The sequence below is a fragment of the Poecile atricapillus genome, chromosome 8 (assembly GCF_030490865.1).
Source record: "Poecile atricapillus isolate bPoeAtr1 chromosome 8, bPoeAtr1.hap1, whole genome shotgun sequence".
NCBI lineage: Eukaryota > Metazoa > Chordata > Aves > Passeriformes > Paridae > Poecile > Poecile atricapillus.
Window position 1 is genome coordinate 21,068,025 of NC_081256.1, and position 21,372 is coordinate 21,089,396.

The following is a 21,372-nucleotide window of genomic DNA, read 5'->3' on the forward strand; positions in this document are numbered from 1 at the left end:
AACTCTAGCCACAAAAAAAAAAAAAAAAAAAAAAAAAAGCAAAAAAAAAAAAAAAAAAAAAAGGCACTACATTCATGGACATCTCTTTATCCACTGCCAGCTGCAGTGAAATCAAGCTCTGAAATTGAGTGTGGTGATGTAGACACCCTGCTCGAGCAGCACCAGAGCTGGGCTGGGGTGCATGGAGAGCCTTGGAAGGAGCTGGGATACCATCGGATGTTGCCATCGGATCCGCGCAGGGTTTGTGGTCATTGGGACTGCGCACGGGTGCCAATGTCCGGACATGAGAGTGCTGGACCATCGCCCAAGAGTGTGAAACGCTGTTGCAAAACCATTTTAAGATGGAAAGGGCTGCCTGGTGACGAATGTGGTTTTGATTAACAAAGCTCGCTTTCAAAAACAAACAATGCGGCCATATAGATGACAGGCAGCATTTCAGATGTACAGATGAGCAGCACCCAGGTGGGACATTGCATTAGCGCAGCGGAGGATTATTTTCATTAAATGAAAGGGCAGAGGCGGGAGCGGGGCGCCTGCACGGGGCTGGATCCCGGTGCCAGGTGCCATCGCCAACCGCCACGGGCCGCGAGGAGAGAGGCAAAACCACCATGTTACATCCTGCATTTACATAAGCTCTGTCGGCAGCGCAGTTTAATGTCTTTCCTAGAAAAGCTCCGCGGCCTGGGCCCTGCCGTGCCCGGGCGGCCTCCCCTTCCCTTCCCTCCCTTTCCCCGCGGCCGCCTCCCCTCCCGCACTGCCGGGCGCGGCGGGGAAGGGGTCAGGGAGCGGGTCCCCCTCCCCGACCCCCGCTCTGGGCTCGTGTGGCCGGGCCGGGCCGCTCCTCCTCGCCTGGCCTCGCCTCCCGGCACCGCTGCTTCCCTTCCTCCTTCCTTCCCTCCCTTCCTTCCCTTCCCTTCCCTCCGCCGGCGCCCATTTCGGCGCGGCCGGGCACCCGGAGTGTCTGCGGGCCGCCGGCTGCTCCGCGCCGCTTGGCTCCTTCCCCCAGTAACAGCTCCCACATTCCGCCCCGATCCCTCCTCAATCTCAATCACACACACACATATTACTTTTTTTTTTCCCCTCCTTCCTCGGGACTTAATCTCCAGTCCCCCCCCCCCCCACCCGCCCTCCCCACCCTCCCCTCCCCCGGCCCCTGGCTCGGATATAATTGAATATCACAGCGCTACGCGCTGGGTATTTTTTTTCCTTCCTCCTCCTGTGTGTGTGTGGTGGTTTTGTTGTTTTTTTTTTTTTTTTCCCCCTGGTGTTTTTTTTTTTTCCTCCTCCTCCTCTCGGTGTGGACACCTTAAAAATACATATATATATATATCTATTATCGATAACTCTACGCGTGTACACACACACACTCACACGGGCAGGGATGTGCGCGTATATACACGCGGCGGTATAAAACACACGGGAGGAGGAGAGACAATCCAGGGTGAATTCCTCGTGCCTCCATTCCCTGGGAAAGGGGGGAGCAGCCGCTCGCAAGGTAAGAACCGGGGGGCTCCGAGCCCCGGGGGCGGGCAGGGGCCGGGGATGGGGGTGGGGGGCGGCCGCCCTGTTTGTGTCGGTGGAGGCGGGAGGGGGATGGGACCAGAACGCCTCTGTCACCCCCCCTATTTTATTAATATGCCTATATATACGTATATGTATATAGAGACACACATATATATACACATATTTACCCCTTCCCCTCCCCCACCCCGCGCCGCTGGCTTCCCCTCCCCCACCCGCCTTCATTTTTTTAAAATTAAATTTAAAAATAAAAAAAAAAAGGTTTAATGGAGCGGGGGATGGGGGGGACACCGGCCTCGGCAGCGAATGGCACACGGGAGCCATGGCGAGAGGCCTATTTTTAGCCCGATTTGTGTGGAAGAGCGGCTTCCCCTCCCCCCTTCCCGCATATTTACTTATGGGGGGGGAGGGGAAGGGGGGCAGGGCCGGGTCGGGATGGGGGAGGGGAGGCCCTTCCCCTCCCCCACTGCCCGGAGTCCTCCCCCATCCCGAGCCGGCCGTTCCCGGGATGGGGATACACCCCCAGCCCCGGGCCATTCCCCGTGTGTCTCCCCCCACAGCCAAGTTATTGATCAGTTTCCCGGCGAAGTTCGGGGCGGAACATGCAATACCCCGCGGTGGCAGGGAGCGGGCCCCGTTCGGGGCATAAAATAACCTTTTATTTTCCCATTTCACAGCGTCTCTCCTTCCCAGGGCTTATCCCTGTCCAAAACCCTGGTGTAAATTGTGTGTTGCATCAATTAGAGGTGCTCGCACGGTTGCTGCAATGTGTACTGTTTTCTTGGTGGAGGATTTAAGTCCTGAAATATGTAGCTTGTTGTTGTTGTACCCTCGAAAGGGTTAAAATTTATCGTGTTGTTCCAGGTGAATTTAATCTTTCATCACCGAATTTCCTTTTAAGGCAGCTTGACAGAATAAAAGTCTCTTCCTCGCTTGTCTTTATCCCCAGAACAGCAAAACTTTGTCTGTGCTTTATGGCAGGGGCTGCTTGCTGCAGATGACACGTGAGTCTGGAGGAAAGTTTGGTTTGTAGGTCGCTGTGTAGGAAAGTGAAGTTTGCTGGTGAAGTTTTTACTACTCTCCAGTGTGCTCGACTTCCTCGTTTTCCTGTCTGTGTAAATCAAATTCCTAACTGATTTATGGGGGAGGGGATCACAAAACATATTCCTTCCTTATTGTTAAGGCATGGGAGGCATGATCAGGAGAGCCAGGTCTTTGTTGCATACAAAAAAAAGAGTGTTGTGGGCTGGTCTGACTCGCTTTGCTGTCCTTTCCTGCTGAAATAAATGTCTGAGCGCGTTGTGTGCATTAAGAAGGTTCTTTGCTGTTGGTGGTCTCTACCCCTTTGGGTGTTGTGACCTGTGCTCTTTTAGCAGCGAGGGCACCACATGCAAAGTTGGTGTTTGGGGTTTGGTTGTACCTGGGCTTTGGGGCTGTTCAGTGCCCTCGCCTTGCTCTGACTGACCCAAAGGCTTGTCCATGTGAGGCTCACGTGTGGTTTGGGGCCTTCCTTTGGACACGTGTGTTAACGGGCTTTTCGGGATACATTCCAGATGAGGACTGGACCTGCAAGCTCCTGTCTGTGTCCTTAAATTTAAGTGAGTTGGTATGTGTTTATGGGTGAGCTGTGAAGGGTTTTTCGCCCTTGTCCACTGAAAAAAGGGGCTGGTGATGGTGCTTAAGGCACAAGTGGTGTAATTGATCGAAACAAACTTTCTGTAGCTTTCGCTAGTGGGTTTTTTTTTTTCCTTTGCTTTTGTTTAAGGTCTCATGGAATGGTAACATTTTGTATTATTTACTAAGGTCACCTGAGCTGGTACACTGTCGCTGTCTTAAGTTTTCTTGGGGGAAGTTGGATTTTTCTCCATGAGAACTGTGTTTTCTGGTAGTGTGTCTTGGGAGCGTGGTGGCCTGCCTCCCAAACTGTTACTGGGAACACCTGGAGAACATTTAGCTTTCGTTCCTTGAGGAAAGGAGAAGGAAATGTAATTTAAATGTATGAAAGGGGTTGGGGTTTGGCTTTTGAGCTTTATAATTTATTTTTAAGACTGTGCAAGAATGTATAGTTTTTGTTTGTTTGAACGTGCACAGCCATAACGCGTGTGTAACATAAAGAACACAATAATTACAGAAGATTCTGTTGCTTAAGCTTTTTTCCCCCTTCAAACAGGTAGTTAAGATTTTTTTTCCTGTGAGTTTCTTTTTAATATGAATACTTCTTTCAGTTTTACTCTATATATGGTAATTATTGATGTTTGTGTAATGCTTTGAAGTTGTAAGGCAGGGTATAAGCGCTAAGTACCCAACAGCAATACTTCATAGTCATTTTCCCATCATGAAAGAGTTTGATGCTAAAAAGTGCTACAGCCCTAAGCATAAAGAGGCTCTGGATGGATTAGGGGAAATGGCCAAAATTGCTGATAATGTTGTTTTCAGATAATAGTTTTAAGTTAGGAAAAACAGATCTGAGTAATGTAAAGCAAACTGAGTTATTTTACCTAACTTCATTTTGGTCTGGAATTTAATAGAATGTGGACTTCACATTTGAGTCAGAATGTGTTTGCTGTTACAAGTTTTGTAGTGGCAGTAAAGACCCACATCCTACAAGGATGTAATCGTGCAGAAGTCAGGAAGTCCTGTAAAACACATGGCTTTGTGAACATCAGCGCTCTCGTTCAGCTGAGTGAGCTCTGCAGCTGTCTGTGAAGCTGCTTCCAGAAGTTGGGAGTATTTTGCATTAGCAGTGGGCAGTAGGATGTGAATCTTTCATTACCCTGATGCTGTTTCGGTACAACAGCACTGTAAAGTGTTTTGGGAAGGCTGAGGTAGTGGCAGGTGGGACACCTTTTCATCACTAATTCCTCTGCTCATTGGGAGTCCCAAGTGATAGTCACTCCTCCAGTTTTAGCTTGCTTTGCCTGTCTCTCCTGTCCCCTGGTCCCACAGCCGCTGAGGATCGTGGTGCCCGTGTGAATTCTGACACCTTGCTGGTGAGGAAGACAGACACCAACCTCCCAACTGGGATAGCGTGGTAGTAAAGTGGTTTGGTCTGTGCTTTGGAGAGGGCAAGGACAGGGTGTGCTGCAGGTCAGTGTTGTGTCGGTACTGAAATATTGTGATACTGAGATGTATCGTAGCCAGGTGTGATTCATTCATAATCTAATTCACGTTGTTCTTGTTGAGCGGTGTGATACTGGTCTGCAAGCTGACCATCCTCACTGTGTGTGTGTTTGCACATGTGTGCACCCAGAGTTCAGGCTGTAATAATGACTGTATTTAATGCCCTAAACATCAGCTCATGCAAGTAGCTGCAGGTTGGGAGAGAAGTGAAAGTGTGTGTGTGTGTGCACACTCTGTAATTATGCATGTTTGGCTCCTGCAAAAAGTAACTGCTCTGAGAATATACTCATTGCATGTTCATTTTTAAATACAAATTTAAGTGTTTGTGTTAGGTGAAGAAGTGTCAGTAGCTTTCCATTAGAAACTATGACTGACAGCTCTTCTCTCTTTTTTGAGTTGCATTGCTGCATTAATGTAGTAGCTTCAAATTAACAGGTGATGAAGAAACCATTTCAATATTCCTGCTATTGATTTAGCTACCCCGTCCCAAATGTGCTCAGTTTTTTTAAGTGATGAAGTTAGATGGTCTTAATTTCTGTAAAGTCACTTAATGACTAGTGACTATTAGAAGGTTCAACCAATGATTCTGAGCAGAGTAGATGGAGACAGCTTTATTCATTTTGTAATTGGTTTCTTCCAAGATAAAGTGTGACAATGAAATGAGGAATAAGGAGTATCCTTTGATATGAAATTGTAGGGGAATATATTGACTTTCCTTTAATTTTGCAAAATTAAATTAGCTAACTGGAGGTAAGAATCAGTGAAAATGAGGCAGCATAGCTGTCACTTCGGGAGAGTTGATTGCTTGAGTGAAAAGGTTTGGAAGTCTGGTCTGGAAATTGCCAATTTGTATGAAAACTGACAGACTACTTAGGGTTCTGTCTTGTGGTATCTAATCCAAGATGAGAAGGCCCTTTTGTTCCTTCTCATAATGAAAACAAGGCTGAACTTGTTTATACAAAATGCCCTAGAGTCTTAGCGGCCTTGTTTGGGCTCAGGTTAAGTGTTCCTTTGGTTCTGAAGGATCTACAGAACCGTAATTCAGCTTACACTCTGAAACCTTTAATACCTTACCACTTACCTTTCTGTGACATCCTTTTGACTTGACTTTTTATATTGATAAGGGATATTAAAAATAATTCTGCCTTGATAAGAAGTAAGCGGTAATTCCAAGCTGGAGGTTGTGTAAATGTAGGGGAAAATGCACACACTGGTTGGGTGTGTAGGATTTTGCTGGCTTGGCTAGTCAAGGAGTGAAATTGTTGGTGTTGCAGTTCACCCCTGCTCGCTTGCTTCTCAGATGGGCTGATTGCAGGGAAAACTTTTGAGTGTATTTCCTTACCTGTAGAAATAGTAACCAGAAAGTCTGGTGAATTGGTGTAGCTTTCTGAAGAACTGACTGAGAGAAGCTCCAAAGCCATGAGGAGGAGCATTATGGCATTGTCTTGGCCAATATATGCAACATCTTTCAGAGTCTCCTTTTACTTTGAATGTAATTGTGTGTGGCCAAACTCAGTGCTAAGTGGAGATGGTGAGGTCCTTTAGAATATGTTAGCTGGAATGCCAGGTATGCTATCAGCCTAACACGCCATTTTTTGAGGATGAATAATGCAGGCGGATTGGATGTCAACCTGAACCTGGCTGTGTGGTTCAGTCCCTGCCCATGGCCCTTCCTGGTGTTCCATGTATCCTGCTTGTCTCCAGGAGCTGGAGGCGTGGTGGCAGTAGGGATCCGGTCCTCGAATCTGTGCTGTAGTTGTGCTTGGTGCAAGCATGACTCCTCTTAAGAAGAGTATAAGCTGGCATCTGTAAGTAAGACATTAATAGTCTTATTTTCAAAGATGCTGAGTCCCTGCAGTTGAATGTGAAGTTGGCAGTCTCTGTGTATGCTTAGCATTTCTAAAAATCAACTCTTGTGTGTGATTTGCCGGCTTTTGCAAACTCCCGTGAGGGTGTAGTTTCTGTTCCTGGGAGCAGTATTAGTAAAAGGCTATGTTGTGTGCTCTGACTTGTGTTTATTGTTGTAATTCTGAAGTCTCCATGTTGCAGAGGAGCAATCTTGCTTACTAGTAATGTCTAGCAGTAAAAAATCAGAATCATCCAGAGAAAACAGTTTGTGGGTTTTTTTGTTTTATGATCTGAGGCTCTGTTCAATCTCTGTTCAATGTCAGTGTGTTACAGAACGCTCTCTACAGCCGTGTGCCATATGCAGACACGCTGGGCGTCATTTCGGATCGCTGGAGGTGTGTTGCTGGAAGTTTTAGCTGGTTGGGGTGTGAGTAGCAGACCTTCCCTTCCCCTTCAGTGGGGCAATAGTTTTGGCAGCCTGGCAAAGCAGGTGAGGGGCTGTCCCTGCAGTAATGCTGGTGATCTTTTTAACCCATTGTGGGTTTGGGGAATGATTCAGTCGCTTCTCTGGCTGCACGCAGAGCTCCCTCTCACCTGCTGACGTCAGGCCAATGGTAAATTTATGAATTGGGACTGTGGAAGTTGAAGCTTTGCTCTGTGCACAGCTATGTGCCTGTTGGTAGTGACCAGAGAGCTGCAGAAAAGATCTCTGTGTTACCTATTCCTGGAGCATATTTCCAAGGTTATGAGTTAAGGGTCAAATATTTACTGTTTGTGAAAATGAAATGCTGAATACTATGCCCAGTGCCAAAACCACAGAAATTGTCAAGGTGTAGAACCCTAAATAGAACCAGTCCTAAAAGTTGCATCCAGTTGACATTAAGAGTGTTAAAGTTCAGGCTCTACACGAGTGACCTATCACCAACAAACTGATTGGGGAATTACGGATGGCAAGCACACATGAGGCGGCTTCTAGTCCCCTGATGGTTCCCTAAAAGTACCAGGCAAAGAGGAGACAGTTTGATTTCCTGGAATAAGTTGCCCAAGCTGGCTAAGGAGTGGAATAACAAGTTTCATAGCTCTTTAGTGGTTTTTGGACAGACTGATTCATGCTCAAGTGTCAGCATGACTTCTGAAAATACAAATTTGCTTTGTAAAAATAGTATTAAAAATATGTAGTTATTTTTCATTTATTATTGATATTGATCTAACTTACAGTCCTCTTGGACAAATGAGCGTTTTTGCCATTAATTTCAACAGTTGAGAGAGGAGCTTACCTTAAAATACTGATGGATCTTAAGAGAGATGAGTCTGACCCTCCCCCCTGCTTCCTGGTCTCTCTAGCTCACAGTAAGCATGAGAACTTTTCCTCTTTTAGGTTATGTCTAAATTTGTGGGGAAAAAATAGTTTTGATATTGCATAGACCTATGGGGGAAAATAACAAGAGATCTGGGTCAAAAAAGTAGGACGTGCAAGATTTAGAAGCTGTTGAAGTGTATTTATTTGTCCTATATTAGGTTAAAGGAAGTATTGGTGCTCTCAGTTTGGCAACGTGTCCTTCAGTCTGCGGTGTGCTGTAAAGGGAAGACAACTGTTAAACAATGAATCACCACTAATTTTTGTATGGATGTCCACATTCTTCTCTAGTGCAGAAATTTCTGCTTGTGTATCAACACAAACACACTTTCCTAAACACAGACTCTTGGAGATAAATTTTAATTGGGAAGTGCTTTGTAAAAATACAGATTTTTGCCATGATGATGTTTGTGATTCTGTAATGTGTTTACTTTGGGGTTGCATTTCTTCAGATTTTATACTTTTTAGTGTACTTATAAAGCAAAGTTAGCATTAATGTGTATGGAGGAAAATGAGGGATGGTGTTGTCAAACTATCTATTAATGCTGACATCAAATAAGTTGTGCTGGAAACATATCTTGTGTAGCAATGGATTAGCTGTTTCCAATTGCTAGTGCAACAAATCTGGGGTTTATAGAAGTGGGGTCTGTATTTTCTGAATAACACGAATGTTTTCCTGATGCCGACATGGTACCTGATTTTTCCACTTCATTTTGAATGCACAACTAAATTTCACAATCTGGTGTCTTGTTTAGACTGTAAGTATCTAGCATTGTGGGCATAAAAAAAGTCAGCAATATGAAACTTCAATATGTTGAGTTGTGACAAAACTTGAACACAAACACAATGAAACAACCTGCTAAGCAGTTTTGGTGAGCTTGGTCTGATAGCAGGAAAGGATATCTAAATGTAGCTGATTAATAGAAACTGACTTATTTTTCTTGTTGTTTTGTTTTTTTTTTTCTAACAACTTTTGGCTTTATAGTAAATATTTGTCACAGTTGTTTGAGTTGTAAGAAAAATGCTTTGTATTTCTGTGAATGTCTTCCAGGACAGATTGTGAATGGCCTTTGATTACGTTAGAAATATCAATGTTATCTTGCTGTTGGCAAAATCCACGTTCGTTGGTTCTTGTGCTGTCTACACGTGCAAGGTTATTTTGATATGGATTAGTTATTCCTAGTTCATCAAGGTCCTTTGTAAGATTCTTTCTTACAGTACATAAAATAAAACTTAATTTTTAATGTATTTAATGTGTAAGAGTCTCTTCTATTAAAATAAAACAAAAAGCCCTCCTGACCTCTGGGTCATCCCATTGAGGTGCATGGGCACCACAGCCCTCCCCAGGTGTATTATTTTCTGGTAAGATGGGAATTGCTTTTGTCTTAAGAAATGAGCCCTCTCTCTGTGTGGTTCTGTGGGCCGCTTGTGAAAGCACCAAATTCAATTTTCCCATCAGTCTGCTGTTGTCCCAGTGCCTGGAAACAGCTGGGGTCCCATGTTAGAGAGGTACTCACTGCTTGCATGTACTGGGGACTTCTAGAGATCCTGTGTGTCGACAGAAATGGTGGGAAGAATTAAAAAAAAAAAAATACACAAAAGATAAAGGGATGGAAACTTTCAGAGGTAGCCAGGGAAAACACTCTCGATGTGTTTTGACTCGCTCTTTGACGCTACGGGTGACTTCATACGCGAGGCTCGGAGGGTATGTGAAATGCAGTGTCAGACTCCGGCTAGGAGAGCGTCCCTTACGTAGGCTGAGATTTGTCTGTTGTGCCGGCAGCAAGGCTTGTGTATGTTGGACACTGCTGCAGAGCTCCAGAAAGCTCCACTGATGGTGTTAGAATATGTGAAATTTCATTTGCGTGCTTAATGTGCCTCCCACTTTCCCAGCTGTGGCCTGTAACTACCTGCTTGCGGAACGGAGTTTTTCAAGGTGAAATGAAAGAAATGCACAGGTTTTAAAAACACATTCAGAGATCAGGTTAGTCAGATTTCATTTCTGTTAATGTTGCTGTAAATGGTGAAAGTTTGGAACTGCAATGTACTTCCGTGTGCCTGTTGCTGCCTACTTGTATTTGTTAATCTGGTGCTGCTTGACCTACTGCTGTTCTGTGTAATTAAAATAACCCCCCAAGCCTCCCCCTATGTGATAAAAAGACAAATGGTGCAAGATTATGCTGCTTTTTTTCTTTCTGAATTAACCCCTTCCAAGTGTCAGGGTGGCTCTGCCTTCTCCTCTTGGCTCTGCTTCCTTGTCCGCACCGTAGAGGGAAAGTGGCAAATAAGTGTAGTGAACTGGAGTGTTTTGTGTCCACCCTGACAGTTTGCACCGTTTTATTCTTCCTAAGGCTTTATTTCATTTTTCTAATCATTCCCCACCTATTTTTTTTTCCTGGCCTTTCTCTCCTTTTCGTTATTTTGGACTTTTGCTTTCTTCCTGTCCGTTCTCTTGTCAGTCCTTTAAACCAAATTGGTGCCTTTTTGTTTCTGTTCTCTGGATTTTCTCTGCTTTCTTCCCCTTTCTCAAAATGTTAGTTAAGTTTATGTGCAGGACTCCGTCCTAGGTAGCCCTCTTGGACTGGAGGGGTTGGATGGGTTTGGATGATGCAGCCTGAGTCAGTGGTGGAGCAAAACCTGCTGGGCTGCTGGGGAAGTCTCATTTTCCTGTGCGTGCCCCTGGCAGAGAGCAGGAGGTGAGCGAGGGGCCTGCCTGCGGGCACATGGGTGCTTGGGATGGGCACACAGGGCAGGAAATGCGGAGGACACATTTTGGCAGTGCTTTTATACTATAAAAATAATCTTGGCTCTAGGCATATAGCATTGATCCAACTCTTGTTGAAGTCGGAGGCTTTGGAGGGAGGTGGTGTGAGCATTTAGTAAAGACACAAAAAGCTAAGGAGGTTGGAGTGAAAACCTCGGCGCAAGGTGGGGTTGGCTTTGGGCTTTTCAAAATCAGGGTTTTTATGCAAGAAGTTTTTATTGACAGTGTGACTTAAAATTAGTGAAAACAAAGTCAGTCATCGTGAAATCAGTGGCAGCCTTATCTTATTGTTTTTATTGTGGGTAGTGTTGACAAGTCACATGCCCCATTGTTCTGGGTGAACAAACAGGGCTTTGAGGCTGCAAGCTGGGACTTGCGCACTTTGTCCTGTGTGGAACTGCGACTTCAGAGCTGAGATATTTGTCTTTAAAGAGTTCACATTCAGAAACTACATGATAAAATACTCTCTTGCTTGATATCTAAGCACCGTTTTTGTTTCATGTCCTGTGGTCCAGGACCTGAGAAAATAAACACAGGTGACTTAATGGATCATAAACTCTCTCCTACCTCATTGCCCAGTGAAACCTATGGATAGCAGGCTTGTGTTCAGGCTCCAAAGTGGATGTGCTTGGGACAGAGAGAATGCAGAATGTGCTTTTGAGAAAGTCAGTAGAAGATTTTTGCTTTAAAGTCTTCCAGGTGTAAGTGCTTTACCACAAAGCTGGTGACACTTGAGACAATAATAGTGAACCTTATCTCTACTGAAGTTATAGTTTTGTGGATCATCTCTAAATTACTCATGCAGTTTATAAATCCCTATAATCAGGATATGTGTAGTGTAACTAAGATGGATGCAGTAGAGACTGGCTGCAGGAGCAGACTTGGCACGTGTAGGCTGTGGATGTAATCATCCAGCCGGATCTGGGGGAGAATTCCATTGAAATTGCTCTGAGTTTTGCTTAAGGAAGAGCAGAAAGATAAGTCTTCCCTGCCTACAGTGATTTTTATTATGTTGTTGTTTTTAGTACATCTTAACAATGCCTGTGTAGCTCATTGTCTCGTCCAGTATTTTTGATTTGTAGAATAAATGTGGTTTTGGTTTGTTTTTTTTTTTTTTCATTTGTTCATTTTGTTGTCTTTATTATTTTTTTTTTTTTTAATCAGCTTATAGTCTTGCTTTTTCTTCTTTGGAAACTGGTCCTTGCAGTGTGTTTTATACCTATTTATACCTATACAGGACTATTCACCAAAATGATCTTGAATTGTCAGGGCTCCACAGTAGGTATTACCAAGTAACTTTCATATATAATGGCACGGAAGGTGGTAGAAACTTTCAAGCTGGTAGAAATTCTCGTAGCAATCTCGACTGCGTGTCGACAGTGTCAGCTGTGTGTCCATCTGCTCTCTGGTATTAGAAAACTTCCTCAGTTTGGGTGGCTTGCAGGCAGCCTGTAAAATACTGCTTTAATTTTGGTGCAGAATGAATGGCAAACTTTTGGCATCCTAATGTGGGTGTAATACAGCAGTGGAATATATTCTGTGGGTTACTGCTCAAGGTTTTCAGACTTTTTTTTGAGCATGACTGCAGTTTGTTTACACAGTCTCTTCATAGGAACTGCTTGATACAGGGAATTATGGAATTACTTTCTGGTTATAAATTCTCTGAATACATTTCCACAGGCCTCTCTAGCTTTGTGGTGGATCCCCAGACTCCCCACACCCACAGTTTTGCTTTTCTGAGTTGACCTAATATACAAGTATGTAATAGATAACAGTGTTTACTTTATTTTTCGTTTACATCACTGAAGATTTTCTGTCCACATAATGATTGGGACAGAAAGCTGGTGTCAGGATTATCTGTTATTTCTGCCACCGTGTGACCTTAGCAAATGGATTAACAAATTTGCCCATGCACCAGTGATTTAATACTTAACAGGAGCTTTTTCAGACTAGTTCACTGCCCTGAGATCTTCTGATGAAAGGCCATGTAGCAGTGTAAAAGTGGCTTTTGTTTAATTTCCCAGTTTCTGGTTACTTGGAGTTTTCAGTTTAAGCAAGAGCTCCGTTTTTATTTATGGCTTTTGTGTGTGTCTTTCAGTTTTCCATTGGACAGAATGTGGTCCTTCACATTGGAAATACTTTCTACTAGTGCCAGGACATATTGGAATTAGGCTGCTTGGTTCATAAAGTTAGTCATGTTTGTGTCCTTAGTAATGTGGAAATGCAACCTTACATGAAGTTTTGAGATACCTGCACTTTATCTGGACCTTGGCAGTGTTTTGGGAGCGAGGAAAGGTGGGACTTTCTTGGTGGAGCCACTTCGCAGCCCCTTGTTCCAGCACTGGGAGTGGTGGGACACTTGAGCTGTTCTTGATGGAACACAGGCACAAAAATGTTTGTCCTCTAGTGTGGTATATTAAGTCCTCTGCCATGCTGAGACAGATTTATAGGTCCTAAAAACATCATCTCCGGAAGGATGTGTTAGACCCATCAGCTGTTTTGGTGGGGGTAGGGGATTAAAGTCCAGTTTTGCTGCCTGGCTCCACAAACAGTGGGATTGCTGCTGTGAAGGCTGTGACCGACCCATTGGAGTGAGCCCAGGTTAGGTAAGGGTGGGCTGTGAACTTGTTATCTCAGCTCTGCTATCAGGCAGAAACTTCAGAGAGTGCAGTGGGCCAGCCGATAGCTCAGCCAGTCTGTACACACAGGCTTGTGCTGACTGCTTGGGTTCACCCATACATAAAATAGACATAAATCTTTCTCATGTGCGTATAATTTCATTTGGGTGAGTCTTCCTTTATAACTTCCTAAATGATTCTTGTTTATAAGTTTAACTATAAACTAATTTACAAGCTTTTGTGAAATCTTTTTTTATGCCCTTTTCTGAAAGCCAGTGGTGTTTTCCTGGTCTGAGGACATTGATTTCTGGTGAATGTTTTCCTTGTTGGTATAGGTGTCTCCTAAAGCACATCTTGGTCCTGGCTGTCACAGCTGTGTTTGTGATCTGATGAGCAGACATTTGCTGTTAAATTATCTTATTTTCATAGGTTGTTTGGACATTTTTCAGCTGCTGAAAAAATAAAATTTTAGGAAGTGTTTTAATTCTGAGGTGTCTCTTCACTTTGGAAGTAGTACTTAAAGTTGTATACATTTGGGTTTTGCTATTATAAATTGTCCTTCTATATGGTGACTTTTCTTATTTTCACCATACTCTGCCCTGAGAAGTATCTCTGGTTAATTTGAAAAGAAAGTCCTGCTAGTACTTTAATAAATACCTTAAACTTTGCAAAAATGTATTTACACATACTGGCAGCATGGATTGAAGTTAAAAGTGGAATTTACAGTATGCTCACATTTTTTTTGGAATGACTCCAGGAAGAATGTGTCTCATTCCTGTTTAGTGTAATATATATCTATATATCAGCTGATATAGCTGTTGGTGTAGTCAAGCCCTAATTGTTTGAAAAAATATCACTTAAGTGTGATTCTTTGGTATATTTAGAAGAGCTGAGTAAAGCCCTTTCTTGGTTGAACCATTTTCTTGTGATCTGAGGCAGTTTACATGTTCTTCCTAAGAAATACATTATCGCTCCACTGAAGTCAGTTCAGGTTCTCTGGAAGTAATCCAACCTTCAGGAAAGAAAAATATTAGTGTGCATGTTGAGGGAAAGGGTTTCCCTTTATTTCAGAATTTGCTTGTCATGTGTAGCAAATAAGCCATTTTCAGACGCATTAAGGCTCTGTGAAACTAATTTTCAGCGTTGACAGTTTTCTAGTCCTGGGTTAAGCAGAAAGATTTAAATTTAATGTTTCCAATTTTTTTGTTTGCTTGTTTTAAATAGGAAGGGACATGTATATTTACTCAGTTATAATTTGGGTGCCCTGCATGTTTCAGGATAACAGAAAAATGAAACATTTGAAATACTGAGGATGATGGTGATTTTTTTTAGCCAGTCATTTATTTCAGTGTCTGAAACGTTTTGTAGCCAATTTAGATGTTGGAATTTACGGAAGTAACCTTTGCTTGGAAGCCTTAAATGTTTGTAATGTGTTGTTTATTTGGTTTATGAAGTTTTGTGCCATTTGAACGCTGGTTTTTGTTTTAGCAATGAGTTTTGGCAGAGCAAATTCTAGCATATGTAGTCGGTCATAAACAAACTAGAGACCACTAATGCTTTTGTCCTGTGGCTGTATCAAAGCATGTGAGGTTAAATTAAAACTGTCTGACTTGGCTTCTTTGGGCCTGTGCTCCACTGAGACCTTCAGGATGCTCATGTTAAAATTCCGTGCCTTCTGTCATTAAAGCAGTCACTCTCTTTAAGTTTTTGCGACTTTGATCTTTCAGTCGAGGAGGAGTTTTCAGGTTTCCAGGCTCGGTTTGTGGCTGAAGACCAGCGCTGTGCACGCAGGCCTGCCTGGGTTGGGCGCCTGCTCTCCAAAGCGAGTGGCGCTCCAGTGATTTCTGGCGGATTTAATTCGCTTCCCGCGGGAGGGCAGGGATTTGGCAGAAGCCTGCCCTTCGGTAGCTCTGAGCTCTTGCAAGTTACGCAAGCCGGGCCATTGAAGCGGGCTGTGAAGCCTGCGGCCGGCCGCACGAGGCGGGTGAGGGGCGGTGGAGAGGAGCCCTCAGCCCAAGGGCTGTGCTCTGGAGGCTGCCGAGGGGCAGGGGCGGCGTGCCCGGCTGAGGCTGGCACCCCTCGGCAGGACGGTCGGGATGGCCTCTGGACGGGGTCAGCAGGACAGGATGGAGCCTTCTCCTCATCACAGGGGTCAAATAGGGTTCCTTCTCCAGGAACCTGCCACCCGCCCTGTGACCTGCCCTTCATTCTGTCCACAGATTTAGCCACCAAAGCCATGGCATTCTTCCTACACCTGTGCAAAGCACTTCTTTCGGTGTTGCTTCAGAACCAAGTGCTGTCTTCGCCTCCCTGTCATTGCAATCGTAGAGCTACAGTTTAGAAATTATAATTTTTTTTTTAATATTTGCACATATTTCAGTCTATTTTCCTAAATAATTTATGTAGACTTTTAATACCTTAATGACTCAAAACCTCAGCTCGTTTTGTTTGGAGCTATTTCTTCCACAGGCAGAAGTCAGACCTGAAATGTTTTTTTTTCTAAAGTTTGTGAAGAAAAAGCTCTCTGGTAGCATTTCTGAATTGTTGAGATTAGCTCTGAATTTCCAGATAATGTAATTTTCTTTTTTAAAAGAGGTCCCCTCCCCCCTCCCCAGCAAGCCCTAAAGTATTCTTTGTGTGAATGTACTATATGATCTCTAATTATATGATCACATACCATTCCACAAATAGTGCAATACAATAGCATAGAATTATTTCTAGGATCTGGTAGAGGTCTATTCACTAGACTACCTTAAACCCTGAGCCTGCAAGTTGTTTTGTGTAAATTGACTCCTTTGCCTCCCAGAAGCCCTGTTTACTGTAGCTCTGCCATAAGCCCAGGTTCAAAGCTGGCTATGGAATCAGGGTTTGGGATGTCAGCCTTGAAAGTTGCCATTTAACTGCTCTTATACAGCACATGCATGTTAAGTAGGCTAGCAGAATAACAGTGAAATTGCTCACCTAGGTCTGCAGATGAATTACCATAATTAACTGCTTCTTCCCATGAATTGCACCTAACAAGGGCTGTGCTGTTGGCTGAAAATAAATTGCATAATGCATTGCTGTTGACTAAATTATTTACGTACCTCAGAGAGGAGATGGTATAAAAAGGCTGCAGAACGAGAGTGCTGGACCATTATGAAAAAGAAATGGGGGAAGGGAATCACAGCTAGAACGTGGTGTAGCCTTCTCCTGGGTCACCAAGGAGCTCTGTGTCCTGTTTGCAACACACTGTGTGCCTCCATGGTTACATATTTATCACATTGCATTGCATAATGTATGTGTGGAGAAAGCAGAGTTAGATCTGTGCACACAGCCTTGGGCCTGCTCTTAAAAAGAGTGTGGCTGTGTAGTTATAAATTGCTAAAAATGGCTTTTTTTTTTTTTTCTCTCCCCCTGTGTAACTGGTCCCAAAATATCTGAAGTCAAAAGCAGAATATGGCTTAAAAAAAAATCAGTTATGAACCAAACTGGACAATTTTTGAAATGCTTGCTGTTCCGTGTTTATCCATGAAGTGTCCTTTGTGTGCCTGTTGTGAGGTGCTGAGGATTAAGCTATATCCATTATGTGTTTTTCTTAACTTCTTATTTAGCCAAGAACTGTTTTAAAAGAGCTATATTTGGATCTGCTATCCTTTTGTTGTCTTGTGGAATGCTGTGCAGCCCTATTTATTGCAATTTACTAAAAAAGATGGCTCTACTACATAGAAATTACTTACACTACCAGAGGAGTCAGACAATAAATACACATGTGAGCTGCTCCATGAACACACAGTGGTAACACCAAAATAAGTGCAACAACTGGACATGAGCTCTGTCAGAGGTGGTGTTTTGTGTTAGAATTTTCCAAAATATGACTTGTCACAGCTTGTGTTTTCCATAGGTAAAAACCAATCTGGAACTGTAGATCTCGATTCCTAATTTTCTGTAGGGTTTGCTTTGGTCTGGGACTTTGTTTTGGGCCTAATCTTGACAGAGTCCTTGGCAAAACTTGAAAATACTTTTTGTTCCCTGTGCACAAGGTTGTCCATCCATCTGCCTCCATGACAGAGGTGATGGCTCAGGATGGACAAAGGAAGCTGCAAGTGGGGTCATGGCCCTCACAGAAACTCAGTTGTTTATGTGTTCACTTCTGGTTATGATCCCAGTGGAAATGTGGTTGCAGTGGGGAAAAGCTTTGTAAAAACAGCCCTGCTTAGGAAATTGGATCACAAATAATTTTTTATAAGTAGGCCAAAACATTGCGTGATAAGGTTTGTATTGAGAAGGCTCCCTGTTCTTGCCAAGTTAGCTGGAATAGGTCAGCTTTTGCGATAACAGCAACAAGGAAAACCAGTCGGTTGTTTTTAGGTTGGTTTTTTTTTTCTTTCTTTTACCTATTAATTTTTCTTGAAAAGCTTTATTTCCTGTTTGAGAACATGTGCTTTAAGTTTGGCAAAGAAGTGATCTTTGTGTCAGCAGGGGTTATTTTTGGTTTGGTTTTGTTTTGGATTTGTTTTGTTGGTTTGGAATTGTTTTAATGTTGGTAGGGCTATTCTGTAAAACATAAATCTGGCATAGGCAACCTTAGTTTTTGCATTTCTAATAGACTGTTCACACTGGTGAACCACTTACTGTGGAGAGGTTGTGTTGTAGTATTAAAAAGCGATAAATGACAGGAACCCATTAATTGGTCTGCAGGCAAAAGTGTAAAGATATGAAAACAGGCTTGGAAATAAAATACATCAATGCTACCTAACATTTGTTAGGTACCTAACAAATTATGACACAGCATTTTTAACAAACACTTTTCTGCAAAATTTAAGAATGCTTTCAAACACTTCACATGTGGTTCCTGCACTGTACACTTCATAGTGATGAGTGATTAACACTGCTGCAAATACATCCTGTCCAAAAAAATGCCACAGAGGAAAATTTGTTTTGTCTGTGTAGATTTTGGGGTTTTTTTTATGTTGTGTTTCGTATTTATATTTTTAGATAATAATCCAAATTTATTTCATGGAAACCAATGTGAGACTCCCCTAGGAAGGTTTTGAGATCTGCAGTGAACAGAAAGGGAATCTGCTCATGGTTATTAAAGTCCTTCAGACACATGGTGACTCTTGAAATCACTGCTGAAGGATGGAGCCTTTTCTGCTGTTCTGTTGTTGTTTGTCACTGTACTGTTATTGTTGTTAAAGCTGTTATTTAGGAGGGAGGGGTGATCAGAAAGGACAGCAAAGACCTTGGAAACACCCTGCCAGAATTTGAAATCTGAACTGGGGTGTTGTAAAGGCATATTTTTTTTTAGAGGACTGGAGGAGGAGACCAGGGCCATAAGAGTGTAGAGGAAGGGGAGACTAGCATTAATTCTGTTTCTTGCTCTTCCCTTTGGAGCGCTGAATGCCTGAGTTCAGTTCCCTGCTCAGCAGCTTCCTTGTTCTGTCTGTTAACAATCAACTGATTTAGGGTCACAAGTGCATTACAGGACAGGCCACCTGACGTGGCACTGCCTATTGCCTGTGGGACAGGGACCCATCAGTGTTCTGGGGTTTAATTGTGCCTTATGGTGTGCAGGCAGAACTTCAGTGAGAAAATTGTGCAGTAGGGAAGGGATATAGAGAGAGGAAAGCTTGCATGGAATTACTGATGCTACGTTGTCTGGGAGGAGAAGTGGTAATTTCAGAATGTGGCATAACTGTCTTATCTGTTTGGTTTTTTGGTGTGTTGGATGAAGATTTTTGTGTGTTACAGAAAAATTTTAAGAGAAAGATCACAAAAGGAATAAATGAACAAATGTTGTGCAAAGCCTTGGGGCAGTGAGAACCTGCTGTGAAGCATGAGTAGGGGGGCAAGGCTTCACATTTAATGTATAATTATAGGTATGGAACAATTGTAAATTTGCAGGTGAGAAAATACTGTACTTTGCATCAGGCTTTCCAAGTCCCAGTTGAGCACGGATGGTATTTGTCTTGGCTAACATCTGTTCCTTTCTGGAGTAAGTGGCTTTAAAGGAAGGCATGAAACTTTAATATGATTTCTGGTTAGCTCAATCTATCTCTTTCTTTATATTTTCAAAACATGCTTTATTTTATTAAATTCAAGAATACAGGTTACCTGTACAAGCTGCTGGCTCCTTACATAAATAATCATATGATAAATGCAATTAGATTGAAGTTCAGCAATATTGAAATCACTTCCATAGGAAGCTGGCTGGATGCCCAGACATCTGACGTCATCTAGGAACCACACTCTCGGTCTTGGACAAATGTCTTTGGCACAGCCCTGTGAAAGTCACTGTGGTTGGGATCTGGGTGGAAATAAGCTCAGAATGGCTGAATGTTTATGCCTGATGCCTTCCCAGGCATCTCCCTCCCCTCAGACACCTTCCTGCACACCTCTGAGGATCCCTGCTCTCAGCAGGCACAGGGAGGAGAATGCCAATCCTTAACCATTAGGAATTCTTTCATGTATAGCAACAAGTTTCCACTCAGCCTTCCAAACCCTTGTTATGCTGTAATAATGTGGGAGAAGGACTTCATTGTGGCCAACGTAATTCTTGGTAAACAGAGACGAGGAATGATGTCTCATTAAAAAATGCAGTGTGGCAATAGGAAAATCATGTTTATTACCAGTTCTAGAGTTGTATAAATAGAGATGTGAGACATCTGCTGAGCATTGCTATAGTAGAAACACTGAAATCACTTTTTTTCGAGTTAATAAATCTCAGATTTAGGAAGGAGAGTAATGGAGTGAGGGCTAAGAGCAAAGCAAATGAAATGAGCAAGGGTGGTGGAATGAAGGGAGGCTTTTTCAAATATATTTTCCTAAAGAGGTAGTTGTATATCAGTGTTCAATGTTTTAGGATTTGTATCTCCCTGTGCTTGTTGAAAAGCAGGACAGACTAGACATAACTAGGAAAAGCCTTGTATCAGGCCATTTGATTGGTTGTTTATTTATTTATTTTAGAACAATTAATGTTTTTAAATAATTAAAGTTTTGAAAAATAATAAAAAAACCCCACCCTCTTTTTGTGCAGTGTAGTTCTTAGCTGCTATGGAGCAGAATCATAGTTTAGATTTAAATCCAAAAGTAAACGAGTAATTTATTGCCTGTTAAACATGAGCAAATAAAATCCCAGTATATTAAAGAATGTTTTGAATCTATTTCCACGGGAAACGTAGACAAGAATCTCTCAAAAATGGTCACCAGTGGCCTAAACGAGGTAATTGTGTTTGCTGTGTGACAAGTGTGTGTTCTTGCAGGATCACTGGTTTTACCTAGTGGAGCAAGAATAAATAATAGAAGGTGCAAGTGCCACAAAATGTAGTTCCACAAATATACGCCAATATTTCTCTTTAATACAACAAACTTGGTTGAAATAAGGAGAAACTTCGAAATTGCATCAGGTGTATTTCAGACTGGTTTAATAGAATTCTTATGTTTCATTTTGTTGTTTGGCTTTGGGGTTTTTTAATACTCCAAGGTAGACTGCTGGATGTTTTCCTGCTGTATTTATGTACTGAAATTTGTGAGGTAGTCAGCTGACCACCATCACCTCTCATCTCATGAATATGTATTCCGATTTTCTTTTGTTTAACAAAAAAACCTGTAAAATAATGCTGTGCTGTTTTCCACTCAAACCCCTTCTTATTCCCTGGTTCTGATGGTAATAATGTTACCTCAAGACCTGTCCCCTCCCTTTCCAGTGTTGGCTTTCCTCAATAAAAACCCATTCTTCATCTATTCCCAGTTTAGCAACCAGTTCCCCAAACCCATTCAACTTTATCCAAGTCTGATGCCAAACTGAATTCTGTGTGGTATGGAGCATCCACCAATTTCTATGTTCTGACCATAGTGTTAGTATGAGGATTTTCTTTAAGGTTATTGTTAGAAATTTTTTAACAAAAATCAACTGTGAACAGCTCAAGAAGAGCACGGCAAGACTTTTTTTTTTCCAAACTCTAAATCATTCTATCTTGAACTTTTTTTTTTTTTAAATAGATTTGTACAATGTGTGTTTTGAGGTGGAAAAATGAGCTAAGATTCTGAATATTGTTCAAACAGACCTGAAAACTTGGTGTTTTTCTGACTGCAGGCTGACTGCTCTCATGTTCTGTGGACATTTGTGTGTGTAAATGAAATGGTCGATTCTGTTTAATTTG

General features: G+C 42.6%; 1 protein-coding gene across 4 annotated transcripts in view; it reads left to right on the forward strand.

Annotated features, from left to right (window-relative positions):
• Nucleotides 1–1,249: 1,249 nt before the first annotated feature.
• Nucleotides 1,250–21,372, forward strand: part of TBL1XR1 (TBL1X/Y related 1) — a 110,013-nt gene continuing 89,890 nt past the window's right edge. For 2 of the 4 annotated variants that reach the window (XM_058843827.1, XM_058843826.1), the window contains exon 1: nucleotides 1,250–1,495. The gene's annotated coding sequence lies outside the window, so the exon portion shown is untranslated. Of the gene's footprint in view, nucleotides 1,496–2,483; nucleotides 2,526–21,372 lie in introns of those variants that run through there. The other 2 variants (XM_058843829.1, XM_058843828.1) reach the window with 2 other exon arrangements.